This window comes from Macaca nemestrina, chromosome 19 (assembly GCF_043159975.1).
Source record: "Macaca nemestrina isolate mMacNem1 chromosome 19, mMacNem.hap1, whole genome shotgun sequence".
Taxonomy (NCBI): domain Eukaryota; kingdom Metazoa; phylum Chordata; class Mammalia; order Primates; family Cercopithecidae; genus Macaca; species Macaca nemestrina.
Genome location: NC_092143.1, coordinates 37,127,444 through 37,149,695, shown reverse-complemented (window position 1 = coordinate 37,149,695; position 22,252 = coordinate 37,127,444). Strand labels below are relative to the sequence as shown.

At 40.4% G+C, this 22,252-nt stretch overlaps 1 pseudogene; it reads left to right on the top strand.

Annotated features, from left to right (window-relative positions):
* LOC139360009 (uncharacterized) overlaps positions 1 to 22,252 on the top strand; it is a 38,550-nt pseudogene that overhangs the window by 6,729 nt on the left and 9,569 nt on the right.

The following is a 22,252-nucleotide window of genomic DNA, read 5'->3' as shown; positions in this document are numbered from 1 at the left end:
AACAAGGTTGTTAAATAGGTTGTTAAATATTTTGAGCATAAGCCTGGGCACTGTTAAGTAAAAATATTTGTATGTCCTAGTTTTGTTTGAATTGAGCATGTATTCCATTTGAAACTATAAGTGAACCTCAGAAAATATTTTTGGTGTTTATTATTGGAAGCACAATAATTTAAACATTGAAGTGAAAGCAGGAGTATTGGACATGTATTTGTTAATTATTCTTCCCAGTTTTGAGCCATTAGTCCACATTTGTCCATGGCCACAACATATAAGTAGTATGGCTCTTGTTTAAAGGTACTTATTAGGTGAGTGATTGAATATGTTAGAAGGACGTCTCAGTAGGGTCACCAGTTTTCTATTCTTTCTATACATCTGGCACTTGATTGGTGATTTGGCTCCTATTGTAGAATCTGGTTCAGTTTACAGTTCTGCCTATTTTCTTCCCAGTCTGCCAAGCATTTGTGAGTGGTCTAAAGAACTCACTGCATTTCTGAGGTTTATATGAAAAACTGGTGTCCCCTTTGTTGGTGGGGTGTGAGAGTCCTCTGTACTACACCATAGAATTACCTTCGTGTGCATTAAAATGATTTTAAAAATATTCCTGCTTTCAGCTGTATGGCTTCAATTCACCATGAACCATTTACATGTATATCAAAGGCATGAAGTTCTCCTGCAGCAAATAGAAATTGTAAGGAAAGCTCTGACTGACAGTGGGAAAGCTGGGCTTTTGTTTTGGCTCTGCCAGTGACTTACTCTGTTACCTCTGGAAAAATCCTTAGCCTCTTTGGGCTCTTTATCTGCAAAGATCAGCTGGGCGCAGTGGTTCACATCTGTAATTCCAGCACTTTGGAAGCTGAGGTGGGCGGATCACAAGGTCAAGAGATCAAGACCATCCTGGCCAACATGGTGAAACCCCATCTCTACTAAAAATACAAAAATTATCTGGGCATGGTGGCACGCCTGTGTAGTCCCAACTACTCAGGAGGCTGAGGCAGAATTGCTTGAACCTGGGAGGCGGAGGTTGCAGTGAGCTGAGATCGTGCCATTGAACTCCAGCCTGGGCGACAAGAGCAAAACTCCATCTCAAAAGAAAAAAAAAAAAAAATCAAAATCACCTTATCCAGCTGCAGCTTTCTCTGATTCAGTGCTTCAGTGAGTTTTAGTGTAGTTTACTTAATGATTTGTTTGTATTGCCATTTAAATGAATGCTAAGCATAGCCCCCAGATAATGCTTATGGCAGAAGCCTGCATTTTCCAGTTTCCAAGAAAGAACAGTAAATGGCAAAGTTGTATAAAACTTGTTTTGAAGATTCATATAGTACTATTGTCAGATAAGACCAAAGAAAAGTGGTCACACTATATTTCACGGAGTCAAAAAGACCACTCATTTTAAAACATATCTCATTTTCAGAGATATTAAAATGTGGAAAAATATGTATTTTAGATTTGATCAAATATGATAGGAAAGCCCCAAGGTCATCTCTCCATCACTTGATCAGAGATTAACCTGCAGCCTTTCTGGAACCTAGGCTGCCCGACACAGGTAGGGTCTACATTCTTACCATATGGTCTGTCATAGAGCTGCTTACAGACAAGTCAGAAATTTGGACTAGAATGTAATTGACTAAGTGTGCCCACCTAGTGTGGCCATGTTGGGATTTGAAGGCCCAGCTCACAGTTGCGATTTCAGTGAAGACTTGTCTTCTTACTTTCTCAGATACAATCAGTCTTCTGTATACTCACAGGACTTTTCTTTTCTTTTCTTTTTCTTTTTTTTTGAGGTGGAGTCTCGCTCTGTCACCCAGGCTGGAGTGCGGTGATGCAATCTCTGGGCTCACTGCAAGCTCCGCCTCCCAGGTTCACGCCATTCTCCTGCCTCAGCCTCCCGAGTAGCTGGAACTACAGGCTCCCGCCACCACGCCCGGCTAATTTTTTTGTATTTTTAGTAGAGATGGAGTTTCACCATGTTAGTCAGGATGGTCTCGATCTCCTGACCTCCTGATCTGCCCACCTTGGCCTCCGAGAGTGCTGGGATTACAGGAGTGAGCCACTGCACCTGGCCCTCACAGGACTTTTGTATATATTTCTACATAACACTTAGCACATTTCATTGTAGTTATTTGCTTTATTTTCTGCCTCTTCTCCTAAATTATGAGCTACTCAAAATTCTCTTAATGTAGAGGAGTGGCATACAGCCTGGAATATAGTAGGCAACCATCATGTTTATTGAAGGAGTAAAGGTACAAAGGTATGAAGGAAAGAAGGGTGGCTGACTGTTTTGTGGATTATAGTAGGGGTTTTTAGATTACTCAACCACCATTCATCACCAGGAAAAAAGATGCAAAATGACTTTTACGTAAAGATTAACTTTTAGGTAACAGGATTATTTCATAAACTATTAGGAAAATTACATTATTAAGAAACAAGACGGATTCGAGTAAAAAAAGAGTTTACTAGGCTAAGCCCCCACCATCAGATGCCAAAAAGAACCAATGTCATGGAAGAATATTATGACAAAAGGTGCTTTGCTCCAACACTAACCTGGCTCTGTCTTGTGATTTGGCGCGGTTACCACACCTCCCTATACCTCAGCTTCCTCATCTGTAAAATGGGAATAATAATAGCACCTGATAATCACTGTAAGAATGATATCACATAATGTTTGTAAAACACTCAGGACAGTACCTAGCACATAGTGAGAGAAGGAGATAAGTGTGGGTTATTATTGTTACTATCTCTATATGTGTCATCAGTGAGCAAAGAGTTGGGGACCAAAGGAAATGTTTTATTGGTCTTTCATTTGGCAATTCTTTCAAAGATTTTTTTTTAACCCAAGATTATGATTGAATAGACAGTTTCCTTATTTCATGTCCTTCACTTTCAGCTCTATACAAGTACACCCTTAGTTAAGAATCTTCATTCTTCTCCTTTGGGATCTCCCAGTTTGCTAGAGCTATCTTTTCCTCTCCCCTCCTTTCTTTTTCAGTGAATTGATTGTTCCTTTTTGCCAATGGACAGCTCAGTATTGGAAATGCATGAAGATGAAACGCAGAATAGTTTGTCTATGGGGACGATAAACACTATCTCTAGAATGGTAACATGGGGATTTATATATTGTGATCTCCAAGATCACATGCAGAGTTCCCTCCAAGATCTTATGCAGAGCTCAGGCAAGAACCCCTCTTTAGATCAACTCTTCTTAAGTGGCCCTCTTCAGAAAGATAGCATCTCCTGCTATGAACATTTCTCGATTTGCCCTCTCTCATAAACTCTAAACTCACACCCCATTTAGCTCTTTAATGGCCCAACTCCCTTTGAATCGTTGCTTATAGTATTAATGAGTGCTTTTGGCTTAATGGTTTTTATCACCAGGTAAAATATATGCCTCTTAACTGGGGACTTTCTAGGGGCAATGTCTTTAATCATGCAGATCGGTGAATTTCAGACAAGTTAAAAGGGGAAACTTATTTATTTATTTTTTTGTGCAGCTGGTTTTTCATTGTCCTTCTTTTAGTGTTTGATTTATCAGTTTGGGGAGGCAGAATAATAATTTTTCCTCTCTTCTATTTAAAGGGATCCAGGAGGTTTTCAAACTCCAAGTTGTAATCCATTAGTCATGAAATCTATATAGTGGATTTGAATTGTCATTTTAAAATTAATACAATAACAAATATTGTTTTGTGAAACTTTTGTTTCAGTAGTGTGTATGTATGTACGTGTGTGTGTGTTTGTGCATGTATATATCTACGTGTACTGGATCACAAGGGGAAATGTATTTCTTGATGTAGATGTAGTAAAAAATAAAAGTTTGAGAAACACTGATCAAGGCCAGTGATCAAGGAAGAAATACTAATGTCTAGCAAAGCATTACTCTTAGACATATAAAGTTATATGCTATCATTTTCTTTTAAAAATGTAAATGTGACCTTACAGTTGTGTGTAAATGTAAACTTTCCTTTGAGAATGCTGGTTCATAAGTATTACATTTTAATGATCTGGTTGGGTGTTGTGCACTTACATAGTCCCAGCTACTTGGGAGGCTGAGGCAGGAGGATCTCTTGAGCCAGGAGTTTGAGGCCAGCCTAGGCAACATAGCGAGACTCCATTTCTAAAACAAAAAAGATAATTTAATGATCCTGAAATGATATGCAGTGATAGTACTTTGACTTAGTGGCATAACAGAGGAATCAGGAGAAATTCTTTCTTCACCTACAATTACAGATAATAGTGCAGCTTTCCATAAGTCATTGCTCCACCCTGGGCCTCAATTTCCTCATCAAGAAAATGAGACATAGAAGCTAAGCTGGAATCCTTAGTATTCTTTACAATGCAAAATTTCTGTGTTTATATCTTGAGACTAGTTCCCCTTAAGACCCTTAACACAGAGCTCAGGAAAGCCAGCTATCATCTTAAGAAATGTAGTACCCCCTGCTCTGATCATGTCCTGATTTAACATGAAATAATTAAAACATACATTTTAAGTATACTTTAAAAATAGCTCCTTTCATCATGGTTGTCAGTGAATTTTAGTTGAAGTTAGTATAAAGAAAAATTTAAGAACTGAGAAAGGAGGCAATATTTCTAATGTGTCTTAAGTAGAGAATAATGGCTAATTTTCCCTAGGAAAAGAAGAGGCTGTGGTCACGGGTAAGCATTTTCCTGATGTGTCTCTTGGCCTCCATGATTACCACAGCAGTAGGAGTGCTGATTCTCTCCTTGGTGTATATTAGCAACTCTTACAGACATTCATTTCAAACATGAAGCCTGGCCTCTGCAAACAATGATTCCCATAGTATCAAAAGCTATTGATCCAGAATTTCAGTTTCTTAATAACTTACCTAAATCCAAAGTATGAATCACACACATTAGGAAAAATAATTATTCTTTTTTTTTTTTTTTTTTTTGAGACGGAGTCTCGCTCTGTCACCCAGGCTGGAGTGCAGTGGCCGGATCTCAGCTCACTGCAAGCTCCGCCTCCCGGGTTTACGCCATTCTCCTGCCTCAGCCTCCGGAGTAGCTGGGACTACAGGCGCCCGCCACCTCGCCCGGCTAGTTTTTTTTTTTTTGTATTTTTTTTAGTAGAGACGAGGTTTCACCGTGTTAACCAGGATGGTCTCGATCTTCTGACCTCGTGATCCGCCCGTCTCGGCCTCCCAAAGTGCTGGGATTACAGGCTTGAGCCACCGCGCCCGGCCCGGAAAAATAATTATTCTTAATGGAAACTTTAAAATCACCTTCCCATTGCATGTTTACTAAGCTTTCTTCTCTATTGGAAGGAATGAACTGTGAGCCAGGATGAAAGATGATGAGAGATAGAGAAGAGGGGACAGTTGTGTTGGTGTTGACCTCAGACAGAAATGTTCTTCAGTAGATAGCTCCATGTCTGACTAGTGTAGAGAATTGCACGTGGACAAATGGAAATTCCCCTATTCTCTTGCCACCCTGGGTGTCTTTTTAAATGTCTAACAGGGTCTAGACTGAGAGCACTGCATGTGTTACTATTGCCATTCCTGGACTCTTACAGACCCATTCCTCCTCTTCCTTTCTGGGACTCCAAAACTCACCTCACCACCATTGCCTTTTCCCTTTTGCCTCCTTCTTATTCTATAGGCCATGATGGCCCCATGCTCTTAGGAGGTGGCCTCCATGCTTATGGTGGATTGTTTATGATTTTCCAGGTGTTTGAGTTCCTTGGTGGTACAATCCAGTGGGCCCGGTACAGGAACAATGTCAAAGACTATCTCAGCAATGAAGAAGAGGCCTTTGGCACCAGCTTCAACAGTCAGAGATCACAAATGACTCTGGGGACCCTTAGGATAAAAAGCAATGGCCTCCAGGCCCTTCATTGGCACTTCAACGCCAATGAACATGACTGTCTTGCTCAGGTATAACTAGTTTGCCCACACTCTCCTCTTAAGCATCTAAGTTGTTTGTCCTGAGAATATTATTTTAGTTGTTACTAAATCTGCTTAACTAAGAGATAGACAAACATTTATGCCTTTAAGCATTAGTCTGTTTGTTTAAATTATTTTCGGCATCACTTTGAACTCTTTTCTTCAGTATGAAATCATTTTTCACACACTATTGTTAAAATAAGATCACTGTTTGGTCCTCTGAGCCAAAGCTAAAACCGGTAGCTCTGATTTAATGATCAAAGAAACAACAGCTTTTCTCTAAGGAAAATAACAGCAATCGGAATAACGAAGTAGTTTGCTGTGTTCAGTCTGGAGTCTAAGATCAGGCCAATTGGATGCCCTTTTGTGGTTCAGACTTTTCAGAATGTTCTTGAAGTCTAGTGAAATAGAGATAGCTGGAGGTAAAATGAGTGTCCTTACTTGAATTTCAAATAATTCATTAATTCCCAAAAGTATTTATTGGTTTCCTTTTGCATTCCAGACACTGGGGAAGCAGTAGTGACTAAGCCCTCACAGAACTTTCAGAGTTTGGTCTTTCCTTGGCAATCTAGTTAAAGACATGTAGCCGATTTTACATGATGTTTTTGTTGTGGTTAAGAAAGCCTTCTTTCTTATTCTTGGACAATGCATTCAATTTTAGAATTTACAACAGAGAGAGAGAGATTAGAGTTTCCTTTATATAAGACCGACCAAACTATTCTTTTTTTCTTATAAGAGAACAGGAGGCCAGAGAGATTAGTTGGGTTTTCTAAAGATAAACTGTCGTCATTGGATTCACTGGGATAAAGCTTATGTTTTCTGACTTCTTGTCTTTTTCCACCTAGATAAAATATGTAAAAGAGGATAATCTCTAAAAGATTCATTTTCATGGCCTTGACTGAGCAGTAGCAGAACAGTAGAAGAAAAGGCAGCTCAGTGGACTTTCCTCGGGGGAGGGGGGGACCCCTGAAAAGAAACTCCAAGCTAGGGAAATGGGTCTGGAGCCTTCTGTAGTAGAAAATAGGCCCCGGGACCCAGCTCAGCCTGAGGAGGTTGTTCAGGCAGTCCTGAGAGTTCATAATATGAGCTATATGGAGTTGAATATTCTCTGGATGCCCAGAAAATTGTGAGATTACTGTTTCTTACAATCAGGGTAAGAAACCAAGCAACAGTATGTGAAGAAGTCCCTCTACTCCTATCGTCCAGGGAGATTGCTTCTGCTTCTGAGTGTCTTCATGGAAGCTTTGGAAGGGACCCTGAGAGTAGGGTAGGCAAGCTGGCTGGTGTGCCTGGCTTCAACGCGAAGATCCTACTGACTCCTGTGTAATCTCTGCTCTGTATCTGGAGTAATTGGTGCCCTGATATGAATAGGTACACATTGCTGCTGCTCCTTGCTTGTGGATGAAGAGAGAGCTCTTTAGACGGCCACCTTTCCCCTGCATCTTTAATACCAATCTGGATTCGAGTTATACATGTCTGTGTAGACAGAACGAAGACTTCTTTTTTGTCCGCCCCTGTGGCTGCTCCATTTTGTGACCATGAGTCTCTGATAAAACAGAAATAATGGTATCTTCTTCTCTGCCTACCTCACAGGGTAATACTGAGGAACAGATTAGAGAATGAGAAAGTATATAATTTTATAGAAGCAGAATCAAAATATGGTTTAGTATGAATAAAAAGTATAGACTTTGTAGCCAGACTGCTTGGGTCCAAATCTCAGCTTTTCCATTGACTAGCTGAGTAATCTTGGAAAATATGTTCTCTCCAAAGTTTTCTCTTTTGTAAAACAGGGATAATAATATTACCATGCTTCATAGGATTGATGTAAGGAATAATCAGGCTGAATCAAGTAAAGTGATCACATGAATACCTGACATATATTAAAGGCACTACATGTTAGCTGTCATTGTTAAAATTGTATGTAGACTTTTTCTTATCTGGAAAGCACACACATATCTGTATGCTTACATACACACAAACACATACATTCCTACTTGTACAATGAACTAAGAACATGCACACATCCTACCCAAGTGACTTCAGTCTTTTTAAACTTTAAAATATGCAGTCTTTGTTTTTGTTTTTTTTTTTTCTGAGATGGAGTTTCGCTCTTGTTGCCCAGTTTGGAGTGGAATGGCACAGTCTCCACTCACTGCAACTTCTGCCTCCCGGGTTCAAGTGATTCTCCTGCCTCAGCCTCCCAAGTAGCTGGAATTACAGGCATGCGCCACCACTCCTGGCTAATTTTGCATTTGTAATAGAGACAGGGTTTCACCATGTTGGCCAGGCTGATCTTGAACTCCTGACCTTAGTGATCCACCCACCTCGGCCTACCAAAGTGTAAAACATGCAGTCTTATTAGGAGGTGATATTGCCCCCAATGGGGTAACAACTTTTGAGGGAGACAAAAGTCTTACCCTTTTTATGTATAAAGAATAGATATGCATACAGTATATAAACAATAGATTTATACAGTATACTGATCTACAGTATATGTATGGTATTAAAATTGCAAAGGGTGGTAATAGAAAAAAAGTCTAAAGCATAACTTGGAAAGTAATGGAAAGATGTTGAGAAACATTGCTCCAAAGTGATGTTGGTTTTGTTTTTCTGCTTATATTTCAGGGAACAGCATAGATTGGGGTAGTTGATGATGATGGTAAAGTAGTTACACATACAATGTTATAGCTGGCCAAGTAATCTTCTTCCCTAAAAATATACTATACTGGATAAAGAATGTGGTGAATGAAGACTGTTTTTCCTTGCTCTTCTTTTCCACACATGATGAACTTCAGACTTTGAATGTTGATGATGTATTTTTTTCTGCAACTGAGACATTGCTTCCAGGCAAGTTAAGGTAGGTACCATATCTGAAAACACATATCACCCTGAAGGTATGTATTATGTACCATATCTCAAAAGACATATCACCCTGAAGGTATGACACAAAGAGAGCATGAGTATTTGTGTTTCTAGGGCAGCAGTCAGCTAAGTCCAGGGAAAATTGACTAGTAGGTATATATAATAGAAGTTGGATAATGGACTCAAAAGCACATCTTATATTCTTCCTAATGACAAAATCTTGTTGAAGTTGAGTTGTTTTTTATTTTCCTTAATCAAGGTCTTCCACAGGAAATTATAATGTATTGGCAGAAAGATTATGATATAATTAACAGAAAATTTGCTATAATTTGTATCTCTGAAGAGTCATAAACTCACCCATTCTTTCTATGGGAAGAAATTTGCTGCAGATAATGCAATCATGTTTTCAGTGGTTGACTGAGGCTTCAATGTGGATTTAGGAACTAAACTTCTCTGGTTATAGATAATTATATTAATGAAAAGACTGGATGCCTGTGAGAGTTCTCTTTTCATTTGTTTTTAAATGCTCAACTGGTTATATTGTATCATTGTGGTGTCAGATTCCCTGGGTTCAAATCCTAGTTCTGCCATTTCTTAGCTGTGAGGACCTATGTAAATTCCTCAACCAACTTAGATTTTAATTCCATCATCTGTAAGATGGGGAGAATAATGCCACTGAACTTATAAGGTTGTTGTGAGGAAGAAGTGACATAATAAATGTAAAAGACACAGAAAATTGCATGTTCTTGGTGAGGGCTGCATAAATATTAATTATTATTATGATTTTATGAATTGCTAAGTTGCTAAGTAGGATGTTGGCTAATGGGGTTTCTTTTTCCTTTTTCTTTGTTTTTTTTTTTGTTTTGTTTTTTGTTTTTTTTTTTTGAGGCGGAGTCTCGCTCTGCCGCCCGGGCTGGAGTGCAGTGGCCGGATTTCAGCTCACTGCAAGCTCCGCCTCCTGGGTTTATGCCATTCTCCTGCCTCAGCCTCCCGAGTAGCTGGGACTATAGGTGCCCGCCGCCTCGCCCGGCTATTTTTTTTTTTTGTATTTTTTAGTAGAGACGGGGTTTCACTGGGTTAGCCAGGATGGTCTCGATCTCCTGACCTCGTGATCCGCCTGTCTCGGCCTCCCAAAGTGCTGGGATTACAGGCTTGAGCCACCGCGCCCGGCCCTCCTTTTTTTTTTTTTGTAAGCATCAAAATACTCTCACCTTGGGTACACTCAGAATTTGTAACAGAATTATAATGGATTATGACAGCCACATTTTCATTTTAATGCAAACAAAATGCACTATGTGTTAAGTGGATGTGGAAAGGTAATTTATCTCTAAACATTTTTTTGCGGGGGGGGGAATTTGCTTTTTAATGCAGAAAGAAGCAAATGGGAGGTATTTTTAGTTTTGCTTCAGTTGTTAATAACATAGAATGACTCAGTCCTAATGGCTTTGTGGGCACAGTTGCTACAGAGGAAACCATGAAGATCCTGCAAGGTAGTTTCTGAGTTTAATGAGACAGAACGATTCAAGATGTGCATGAAAAGAGGCTAAGAATATTTCAGAAGTGGTAAAGATGTTATCATGATGATGGAAGGCCTGGAACGCTTGCTGAGGTTTTTCAGTTTTGCATCCTCAGTGGAAGGTGCTGCCCTTGGGAGAGTGTGAAATAACAGATTGCCTCTCAGTGCAATGTGAGTGTGGGTAGCTGGGGAGACATGGAGCATCAGTAGGGTGGCCATACTCCAGTTTGTCTAGGGCATCCCTGATGTATACTTGTCTTGGTGAAATTATTGATCACCATCTTTAACTCTCCAGAAAACCTGGTTTGGATGATCAACTATATGGGTACCATAAGAAAAGCCAAGCTGTGTAGCATGTTTCTGTAATGATTTGGCTGTGGTTCTTCCAGAGTTTCATGGATTTCCCTGAGGAAATCAACAATAGTATACACAGATGGAATGGGCTTCTCTAAGAAGTCTGTACCTTTCTCCATCTTAAAAGAAAGAACTAAAACCAGACTGGAATTTACTCATTATGTCATCATAGCAAAAGTCTTGTTTTATGTTTTTAGAAGTGAAGGCTTTAATAAATTGGAAAAGGGCATTGTGATTTTTCACTAATTATATTTCAAGGATTAGACTTCATTTTGTTGTGTTTGTGTGTGGGCATTTGTGTACAATTTACTTTTTAACCCCTTTTAAGGAAGATTGTTAGGAAGTTGCTATCCTAGAAGGATTATTTTTGCTAAGCAAGTGCAAAGGAAGGCACGGGGGTGGTAAAACACTGAAATGTAAATCTTCTGCCTGTTGTGTTAGGGAACATCATTTGTAACCCTTAATTAGAACATGGTGATTGATACCCTTTTTCATAATGCTCTGTGTATTGAACTCACTAATACATTTTAGGGAACATTTACTTTATCTTCTTTTGATTTTTGTGGGGCTAGGAGATTTTATGTGAAGGAGTGAAGGATGGCCTCTACCTTCCACTCTTACCCTTATTAAGGAGTTCCTGTATAACCACGTGCTTTTATTCATCTGTTCTTCCCTATTAACACTTATTCTTAATGAATATTTGATTGAATAATGAATTAGATTTTCTGATAGTATCCATATAATTGATCATCCAAATTAGGCTCTCTGGAGAGTCAAAGGGGTGTGATCAATAATTTCACCGAGACAACAAGTGTACATTTTATTTGCTTAAAGTTAAATAGACAGCATTTTCCTCCTTAGGTGGGGATTATTGGCACTCAAGGTACCATAGAATTCAACATTCACATTGAAGATGTGGTATTTTTCACTATTGGAACCCAGCATTACATTAAGAGCACATGTGATTAGGATTTGCTTTTCATTCTTGCCTACAACCCTGAAGACCAGGTGAGAATAAGCCAGCTTGAGAGAGATTGCCAAGTGTCAGTGTTCTGCACAATATTCTGGTAAGCAATGTGTCTGGACCAAAGGGAGCCCTCAGTAGATGTGTATTAAACAAATGAATAAATAAACTGGATGAATTAACATGTGAACAGGAGAATCTAATAGTCTTCTCATCTGTTTAAAAAGGGATCCAATATATCACATTCTCTCTCAATGCTTGAAATTTTGAACCTAGAAATAAAGATTAAAAAGTCAACATATAGAGATCCAAATCACTTTTATTAGTAATAAATCACATATTAGAGAATATACTAATATTGTGGGCAGGTGGGTTTCCTAATAGTGGTCCCCAGAATTGGATAGGCCTCCCCATGTTGAGGCAGGTCTTTGTATACCTTATGGCATAAAGTAAAAGTGCATGTTCTTGGAAGGTTTGCCAGCTCCCAAGCAAAAAGAGAGAGGAGATGAAATGAGCATGCCCAACTTACTTTTCAAGTATACTTGAGGGGGAAAGGGTGGGGAGAGGGGGAGGGAGAGAGAGTTTCTTCTATACGAACAGAAACTTCAGGAGTACCGAGGTAGAATTTCTTCCCTTTCATTCTTTATTTTGGGAAATCTACGATGACCTGTATATACAAAACATAGACTAAGATAAATTGTTCACTGCATTAAATAATTATTTGCTTTAAAAAATTCACTCCTGGGCTCCTTAATTAGATGAAATGAAGGGTTTGAGAGAGGGATACATTGTGGAATTTAGATTTTAAAAATTCTTAGGACTAGGTTGCTTTTTGAGACTGGGTGGAAAGTAAAACAGTCTGATTGGGCACCCCTAGGGTGAGTCTGGGAACAGACAGGCATTTCTCTTCACCGTGGTTCTTCCTACAAGGAGACCCAACAAGGCCTCCAGGGAGAAGCACAGGTGAATTCTGCAGTCTCAACAGGGCCTAAGTCCAAAAAGGTGGACCTGATCCTGGTGAAACTCATTTCCCAGGATGACCCCCTCCATTCTTTGAGAGAGACTGGCAAATTCAAGCACCTTGGTCTCAAAACCTTCCTAGGCCTACCTGGCGAGAGGTTTATGGAGAGCTATATGAGAAAGAGCAGAAAGTTGGCTGTAGGTGTTATTGGCAGGGGATGGCAGGGAAGGAGGATTCTGGTGACCCCGAATTTCGGTGTGGGTCTCACTGTGACTGCCACCCTCTTGGCCATCATTCTCAATAGCCATAATAAGAACAAATCATAAAGCAAAATCAGATCAAATAAAATATAAATAGGAAAATAAGGGAAAACTCAAAGATAGCAAGCTAAAGTTTAAAAAGTGAATAAGAGAATAGAAAAATGATTAGAATAAAAATGTTATGTATGTGCAAAATATGACAAAGGCAAAATGTTAAAAATCAAAATTATTTTGGAGGCAAAATAAGATTTAATGTGACATGAAAGGCTAATATCAACAAATTAAAGCTTAAAATTATAAAAGATAAAAATGACAATTGAAAACCATTAAATACAAATCCCAAATTAGAAGAGTACAAATATTTTAAAAAGAGAACAGAAGTACGAAGTTTTAAATGAAAGAAAACAAGAATTGATTTACAACAGGAAATAAATAAATGAATCAGAATTTGGGGGTAGGAGGAAGTTTTTCACTTCTCACCCACCCTCAGGAATGTCTGATTTGCACCTTGATGGAGGATAATCCGCCAACCCCCATCAGAGGAAGTGATGGGAGGTGCTTCTGATGGGGTGACCGGGGATGTGTTCTGCATCAGGAGTGTGAAAGAAAAAGGAGGGAGGGAGGGAGGATAGACAGGCAGAGAGACAGAAGGAACATATACCCAGAGAGAAACACAGGGAGAGTCACACACATACAGAGGGACAGACACACACAGTGATAGATACACAGAGAGATGCCCAGGGAGGAAGAGACACACATACACACAGACACACAGCCCCAGTAAAGAGAAAGACACAGAAAAACGGACATGAAAAGGGAGTGACGCAAAGAAAAGAACAACACAACCATACACAAGTAGGAGACACAGACATACACACAAAGAGGGACACAGACCCACAGAGAGACAGAAGGAAAGAAACACGCCTGCCAATATACAGACAGACCTATACACGAAGGCAGGCAGACACAAGAACATACATAAAGACAAACACACACACATGCAGACAAGACAGATTCAGAGGCAGATGTGCAGAGGTGTGCAAACATAATAAACAGAGAAACACTCATTGAGAGAGGTAGGCGCGCGCCACACACACACACACACACACACACACACACACAGAAACTGAGAAGCAGACTGAGAAAGAGAATGTCAAGAGTGGGAAGAATAAGGACAGCAACAGCCGTATACGCAAAGACAGACACAGAGAATCAGACCCAGCCCACTGAACATCCCGGCCCAGCAGAGGGTGATTACTGGCCCCAGCGGAGAGAGACCATCAGTCTCTGACTGCAGAGCACCAGAACCAACTATTTGGCAGCCTCTAGGCATGGAATTCTGAGAAGTCCTTTTGTCTCTAGGTCCTGCTCCATCCATCCCTTCTAAAGAAAATTTCAGATGCTTCAGGCCCTCTAGTTATCAGACTCTCCCTACCACCCAGAGTTGAAAAGGTGAGCTCCCCATGGCAACGCGAAACTGGTACACAAGATAACCGTTTCCAGGAGGTCATAGTATGTTCAGATTTGGTGGGTTCTTGGTCTGGCTGACTTCAAGAATGAAGCCACGGACCCTGGCGGTGAGTGTTACAGTTCTTAAATTTGGTGTGTCCGGAGTTTGCTCCTTCACATGTTCAGACACGTCCACAGTTTTTTCCTTCTGGTGAGTTCGTGGTCTCGCTGGCTTCAGGAGTAAAGCTGCAGACTTTCACGATGAGTGGGTGTGCAACCAAAGAGTAACCAGCAACAAGACTTATTGTAAAGTGGGACAGACCAAAGCTTACACACCACGCAACGGCTCAGGAGCAGCTTGCTGCTGCTGACACCGCCAACCTGCTTTTATTTCCTTATCTGACCCCACCCACATCCTGCTGATTGGTCCATTTTACAGAGCACTGATTGGTCTGTTTTACAGAGAGCTGATTGGTCCATTTTGACAGAGTGTTGATTGGTGCATTTACAATCCCTGAGCTAGACCCTGAGTGCTAGACTGGTAAGTTCTCCAAGTCCCCACTACATTAGCTAGATACAGAGTACTGATTGGTGAATTTACAAACCCTGAGCTAGACACAGAGTACTGATTGGTGTATTTACAATCCCGTTGCTTGATATAAAGGTTTTCCAAGTCCTCACTAGACTCAGGAGTCCAGTTGGCTTCAACCAGTGGGTCCCCCGCCGGGGCTGCAGGCGGAGCTGCTCGCCAGTCCCATGCGAGCCTGCACTCCTCAGCCCTTGGGCGGTTGGTGGGACCGGGAACCGCGGCGCAGGGGGCGGCGCTTGTCGGAGAGGTTCGGGAGGCGCAGGAGCCCACGGCGGGTGTTGGGGGAGGCTCGGGCAGGGCGGGCTGCAGGTCTGGAGCCCTGCCCTGCGGGGAGGCAGCTAAGGCCTGGCGGGAATTCGAGCGTAGCGCTGGCGGGCCGGCACTGCTGGAGGACCCTGCGCACCCTCTGGAGCTGCTGGCCTGGGTGCTAAGCCCCTCACTGCCCGGGCTGGCACCGTCAGCCGGGCGCTCCGATAGCCCGGCCCACCGAGCCCACGCCCTCCCGGAACTCGCGCTGGCCTCCAGCGCGGTGCGCAGCCCCGGTTCCTGCCCACGCCTCTTCCTCCACATTTCCCCGCAAGCAGAGGGAGCCAGTTCCGGCCTCGGCCAGCCCAGACTGGGGCTCCCACAGTGCTGTGGCGGGCTGAAGGGCTCCTCAAGCGCTGCCAGAGTGGACGCGGAGGCCGAGGAGGCTCCGAGAGTGAGGGCCGCTAGCATGTTGTCACCTCTCAATAGCTGTGCAGGTAGCCAAACACTGTGGGAGCCCCAGTCTGGGCTGGCCGAGGCCGGAACTGGCTCCCTCTGCTTGCAGGGAAATGCCTTGACAGCTGTAAGATCTCTGCAGGGATCTGAGTAGTTAGATGCTGACATATCTTCTTTTAGATGCTGACATACCTTCTTTTGGTTTACACTATCAGCTTCAAACCCTTGACATGGACGATTATATCCAGGCTACAGCAGAGCACATCTTGGCCCAGCTTTTCTTCAGGAAGCAAAGTGAGTTTAACAAGAGCCCCCAGTTTAAGGAAGACCAGGTAATCCACCCGCCTTAGAGTTGCTGTTGAGTTCCTATCTATTCTTCCTCCCCTTTTCTTGTTATTGCTGTTAAAGAAGGACCACTTGGTTAGTGAACTTGGAGCTCTTTACAACGTGGAAGTGGGAAAGAAAGCAAGTTCGAAGCAGCCTGAGGGACTTAGTTAACTTTGTGCTAAGAGAAAGTTTCAGTACACTCTGTAGATGAGCATATCTATGGAGGAGACCCAATAAATTAAATTAATAGATTTTTATATGGGTTTTAGCATGTGTGTATATAGTTGTTTACTTTCCTTTTATTACTTTAAATTTATTACTCCAAATGTAAGTCCATTCTCGTTATGTTCATCAGTAAAACTTAATACATTGCAACTATTTTTGTTAATAATCTTTGTGAAATGAAGTAAAGAGGTTAGCTTACATATATACATATTAAGGCACTGGAACCCGGAAACTCCAGCCTCCTCTGCAGAGTTTATAAAGAACCCTACACTAGCAATTCTCAATCCTTTTCTTGGCATGAGATGCTTTAAATAATGCCAACATTTTCAAGGACTCATTAATACTTATTTTATATTAGCTGAGAAAATATTTAATGATAAACTGATTATAAATTCAATACCATCTTTAAATGTATTTGGATTTTATTAATCACACCGTCGTCTATACTTGACAAATAGTCATCCTTGTGTTTGAGAAGCATTTATTTTGTCTATTGGCAATGCTGCCTGTAAATGTGAATTCAAGGATACCTTATTATGATTCGGAAGCTGGTAGTTTTCAAGTTGGGGGTTACTGTCTTAAGTAAAAAATAATTGGTTTAGACCTAATCTGCACTTGGTTTTTGTTTGAAATTTATTTTATTTATTTATTTATTTTTTTGAGACAGAGCTTCACCCTGTTGCCCAGGCTGGAGTGCTGTGGCATGAACTCAGCTCACTGCAACCTCCACCTCCCAGATTCAAGTGATTTTCATGCCTCAGCCTCCCAAGTAGCTGGGATTACAGGCACACGCCACCATGCCCAGCTAATTTTTATATTTTTAGTAGAGTTGGGATTTCACTATGTTGGCCAGGCTGGTCACGAACTCCTGACCTCAAGTGATCCACCCACCCTGGCTTCCCAAAGTGCTGGGATTACGGGCATGAACCACTGCACCCGGACTTGTTTGCAATTTATTTCAACAGGTATTTGGTACCCTTGCAGTACACTGGGTACCACCATCAGTTTTGGGCTACCCTATATAAAATTTTAAAGTAGATGTAGCTGGGTTTTAATGCCTTTGATCCAACCCCTTTCAGTCATTGCCTTGAGATTCGGTGGGATATTTAAAAATATATTTTAGGCCGTTTGTTCCTAGGCTACAAAGAATCTGTGTCTGTCTATCTATCTATCTATCTATCTATCTATCTATCTATCTATCTATCCATCCATCCATCCATCCATCCATTGACCCGCCTATCTCTATCTGAACGGTTACTTCTCTTGACTACAAGTACAGAATGTAGTGAAAATCAGGAATGGCTCACTTTTTGCAGCGGGAGGTGGCTGCCTCCATAATGTACTTTAGGAACAGGACAACCTCTCCCTGCCCTTGACTATTTGTTTATCTAGCTATTCATTTACCATTTACAATCTATGACTATAAGTGAAGCATTATGTTAGATGTTAGGGATATAAAATTGACTGTTAAATGATCTTTGCCCTGAAATAGCTTAGAGCCTATTGAAAGACACAGTAAAAACAGTGATACATTGTAATAGTGCTATGATAAGTATACATTATAATCAGTGATATATATGTATATACACACATACAAAGGATATATCTGTACATACATACCTAAATGAGACACCACACCCAGCTATGGGGTGGGAGGTGGAGGGTGTCAATAAGTTTTCCTGGAATCGCTCTGAATGAAGATGAAGAGTTAGCCAAAGCATGAAGAGGAAGAGGGAATGTATGTGCGTGAAGGCTGCTCCATGGTGAAGGTTGAAGGAGCCAATCATGCTAGGCATGATTGTGAAGTGTGAGAAAGCAGTTCACTGTGGCTGGAAAGGAGAGGCCCAGTGGTGAGAGGTGAGGGTGGAGGAGAAGGGAGGAATCAGATTCGAAAAGACCTGTTATCCCTTAGATCCACCTTATTGTGAATTTAGCTTATTTAGCTTATTGTCCTTTTCTGGGAGAGCTAGACAATCTGAGAGCATGGCAGCAGTGGGAAGTCTGTGGTGGTGGTGGTGTTTTTTAAAGAGATTTTTAGCAAATGTTCACAGTCCAGGAGGAGGAGTGTAGTTGAGAAAATCAGTGAAAAGCGCAGGGCAATGGGTATACGGAAGAGGATGTCCAAATAGAAAATAATCATAAAATGTAAATGATAATGTATGCAGAGTTTATTAGTTTTGTTTTACCTTGGGTTTTAAAATATATATTATAAACCAGTTCATAATTCATTCTCTTATATCAGGAAATATTTTATCAGATTACGATGTGGTCATTTAATAAAGATTTTTACCTCCGTATATTATTTTGTCATTGTAATTTTGAATAAAATCTGTTCTAGTAGGTTTGTGTATTTGAGGCATTATTGGATCCTTTTAGGCATTCTTCAAATATGATTTATCATTACCTAAAGAAAATATGGGCCGGGCGCTGTGGCTCATGCCTGTAATCCTAGCACTTTGGGAGGCCAAGGTGGGCAGATCACCTGAGGTCAGGAGTTCGAGACCAGCCTGACCAACATGGTGAAACCCTGTCTCTACTAAAAATACAAACATTAGCTGGGCAAGATGATGCACGCCTGTAATCCCAGCTACTCGGGAGGCTGAGGCATGAGAATTGCTTGAACCTGGGAGGTGGAGGCTACAGTGAGCCGAGATTGTGCCACTGCACTTCAGCCTGGGCAACAGAGTGAGACTCTGTCTCAAAAAAAAAAGAAAAGAAAAGAAAACGTATATATTATAGTGCAGGAACTTTCTGTATTTTCTGATAATAATATACTTGAAGTCTGATTTAGAAACTTAATCCACCATGAAATAAGAAAAACCTAATAACCTAATAAAACAATCCCATTGAAATCTTGTTGGTATATTAGTTTACAGTGGGAATGTGTTCTTTCATTTCATGAATGTTGTTTTTTTTTCCCTTTCTTGGGATGGTACCTGTTTCCTCATACTACTTTATTATTCAGGGTACATTTGTCTATTACCCCGCAAGTGCTTTTAGGGGTTTTGGTGTATCTACTTCATTTTTTAAAAAATCAATGTATTGAAGTGTGAATTGCTCAATCAGATTGATATTTGCTATCATATATAGGTAGACAGATGTTTGACAGAAAATCTGCTTTAAAACTGAATTCACCCTAACAACTTTATACACACATTCAATGATATAGCCACACCTGATGGATTTGAAATGGCATAAATTATAACACCTAAAATATACTTAGATGTTGAAAAAGATTTTTAAAAAGAATTTTCTTTTTAACAGCAGCTTTGACTGAGTGGAATGAATTTAATTTGAATACAGGAACTATAGGTTAGGTAAAGAACCACTGCATGCTCCTTATTGCTTCTGAATAATGGAAAGTTTCTTTGTTCATACTCTCATCCTTACCTGTGGATGGAGGAGTCACTGGGCTGCTTTTTATCACCCAAATGATCTAAGGAAAGGAAAATAGTTATTGTTACTGTATTACTTGATTCTCAACTACATAATTTATCAATTGTCAGAAACAAGTCAGCAGTATAATATTATTGCTTAAAAAAAACAAAAAAGAAAGAGTTACAGTGATTTTGTGTTAGAATTTACAAATGATGTCTCCTCCATATTATTCACTAATCATAACTTTATGAAACTGATATGTTTACTTTGGATCACTGTTCCTCTGGAAAACAAAAAACAAAAACAGGAAGGAACTGGAGAGTCCAGAAAATAATAGCGATGGCTAAAGAAATGGGAAACTATTTTCATCATGTAATTAAGTTGAAACTATATGGAAAAAAACAGTTAAGGGATACGTTTGAATCAGAGAATTGTGGAGCTGGTGGAAGCCATGTAACATCTGGTCCCATTACTTTAATTTGCAGAAATGGCAACTGAGACCTGAGAAGTCTAAATTGCCCAGATGGCAAGTGAGATACTTGAGACCAAAGTTCAGGTCTTCCCACCTCCACCCCATAGTATTTTGGGGCTAGTGTCTTCGAGTGTGTGAAAGATTGCTTCACAGGAAGCGGAAGTCTCTGTTAGCAAATACATCATCTTCAAGTGGGAGAGATGGCTTCTATTTCCTACAAATCAGGCAGCCCCAGCACCAGCACTGCCACTCCTTTGCGGGGCTTCCCACACGCAGGGGTGCTTGGGTTCCCCCGAGGCTTCTGTGAAGAGGTGGCCTGAGCCTCCTGAGAAAACAGTTCGCTATTCCTGTGTAGCCAAGCACTCAATGCTTGTTATTTTATTTTTATTTAAAAATTTCATGGTAGTAAAATATATAGAACATAAAATTTATCATTTTAACCAATTTTAGATGTTCAGTTCAGTGGCATTATGTACATTCACAATATTATGTAACCATCACCACCATCCATTTCTAGAACTTTTTTGTTATTCCAAATAGAAATTCTATACCCAATAAACAACTCATTTGCCCCTGCCCCTGCCCCAGTAACCTGTATTCTGCTTTCTGTTGTTATGAATTTGCCTATTCTGGGTACCTCATATAAGTGGAATCATATAATATTACTCAATGTTTGTTTTTTTTAAGTTCTTGCTCATTTAAAAAATTGCACCTTTGTGTGCTTAGCATAGTGCTAGGATTCTTTGAGAGACATCGGATGTGGCCTCGGAGAATTTACGATTTAAATGTTTTGTATTCAGTTCTGTATTTCACTTCCCTCCCTTCCGCTGCCCTGGATAAACCCAGCCCTTTGCACATCATGATCATCAAAAAGAATGTTTGTTCATTTAGACTTTGTTAGGGAGTTTGCACTAACAGATATGAAAAAAATTAAACATGTGGGTCTACATTAAGCTCTAATTATCTCCGGAGAACGCAACACACACTCCTTCAGTGATTCCTATTCCAATGTCTTAACAGTCCTTAGTCCTCCAATTTTTTATAAATCACCTAACATTTCTTTGCTCTTGCTTTTTTGGAGGAGGCCTTTATTCAATCCTTAAAGTTTAAACATCCAGATGAGAGTGTTTAAAATCTTGTGTTAGTTCTTTTTTTTTTTTTTTTCCAACATTAGCAAGAAACCCAAATGGCCTAAACTGGTGTCTTTCTCACCTCTCATCTTGGTTTGAAAGGAGCTGGGCACATTCCTCAGCCCCGGGCTAAAAACTCCCTGAGCCCAGTACAAACACCACCTGGAAAGTCTCCGATAAGGAGACAGCCATTCAAGGTTTTACTGAAGGCGCGGGAACCAAAAGAATTCCTTTGTTCCCCTGTAACTCTCGGGCTATGAAAAGCAAACGCTCACATTGTTCGGGGCCCTCTTGTGTACTGTGGAATGGAGGGACCAGGTTCGAACTTGTAGTAAAGATCCTTGCCGCTTGGCTTTGACTCTGGACTCTGGTGATCTTCTTTGGGGAACAAACGGTCTGGGCATAACAGGTTCAGTATGTTCAACTTCATCCTGCTGCCAATAAAGCCGTCATATTATTAATTGAGCCTGATGTATTCAGATTCTTTTTCAGTTCAGAGTGCAGGAGTAGCTCATGCTGAAAAGAAGGAAACCACAATGTTCAGCCTACATAACAGAATACTGTACCATGTGGGCTGCAGTGAGGAAGCCACTAGATTCTTTGTAAGCCAATGCATTAGCACACATTTTAGTGTCAGTGAATGAAAAGACTTAAAATTTTAAATCATCATCCAGAAAAAAAAGCAATTAGTAAGCTTGTAATAATTTTTGTATCTTTTTTCAGGAAATTGGGCAGGTATGAATAAGGGATTTTTATTTGTTTTTGTTCTGGTATTAAGGATGCAGTGTGCTGTAGGTGTTAAAGTGTCAGATATAAATTAAATGAAAAATAGAAAAATGGCTAGTAAAATTGGTCTCAAGTTAAATGTCTCCTGTACTTAGATAACCTTTTTCCCAGTATCAGCACTGCTGAAATGATTATTGACCTTGGAGACAGGTTTGTCTCTGTTCATAGTTTTAAATGGTAAAAGCCAACAAGAAAAAATTCCTGTCAACCAGGATATATTACCCTTTCAAGTATACTTTTTCTTATCTTGTAAAATAAACCGTTGGAGATGGTTTTACAAGTGTGTAGTACTCAGCTCCCAACTAGCCTGAGTGTGGGAAGGAGTTTTTAAATACTTAGTGACAGAACATAGAGAAGCAGGGCCACACAAAATAAAAGGGAAA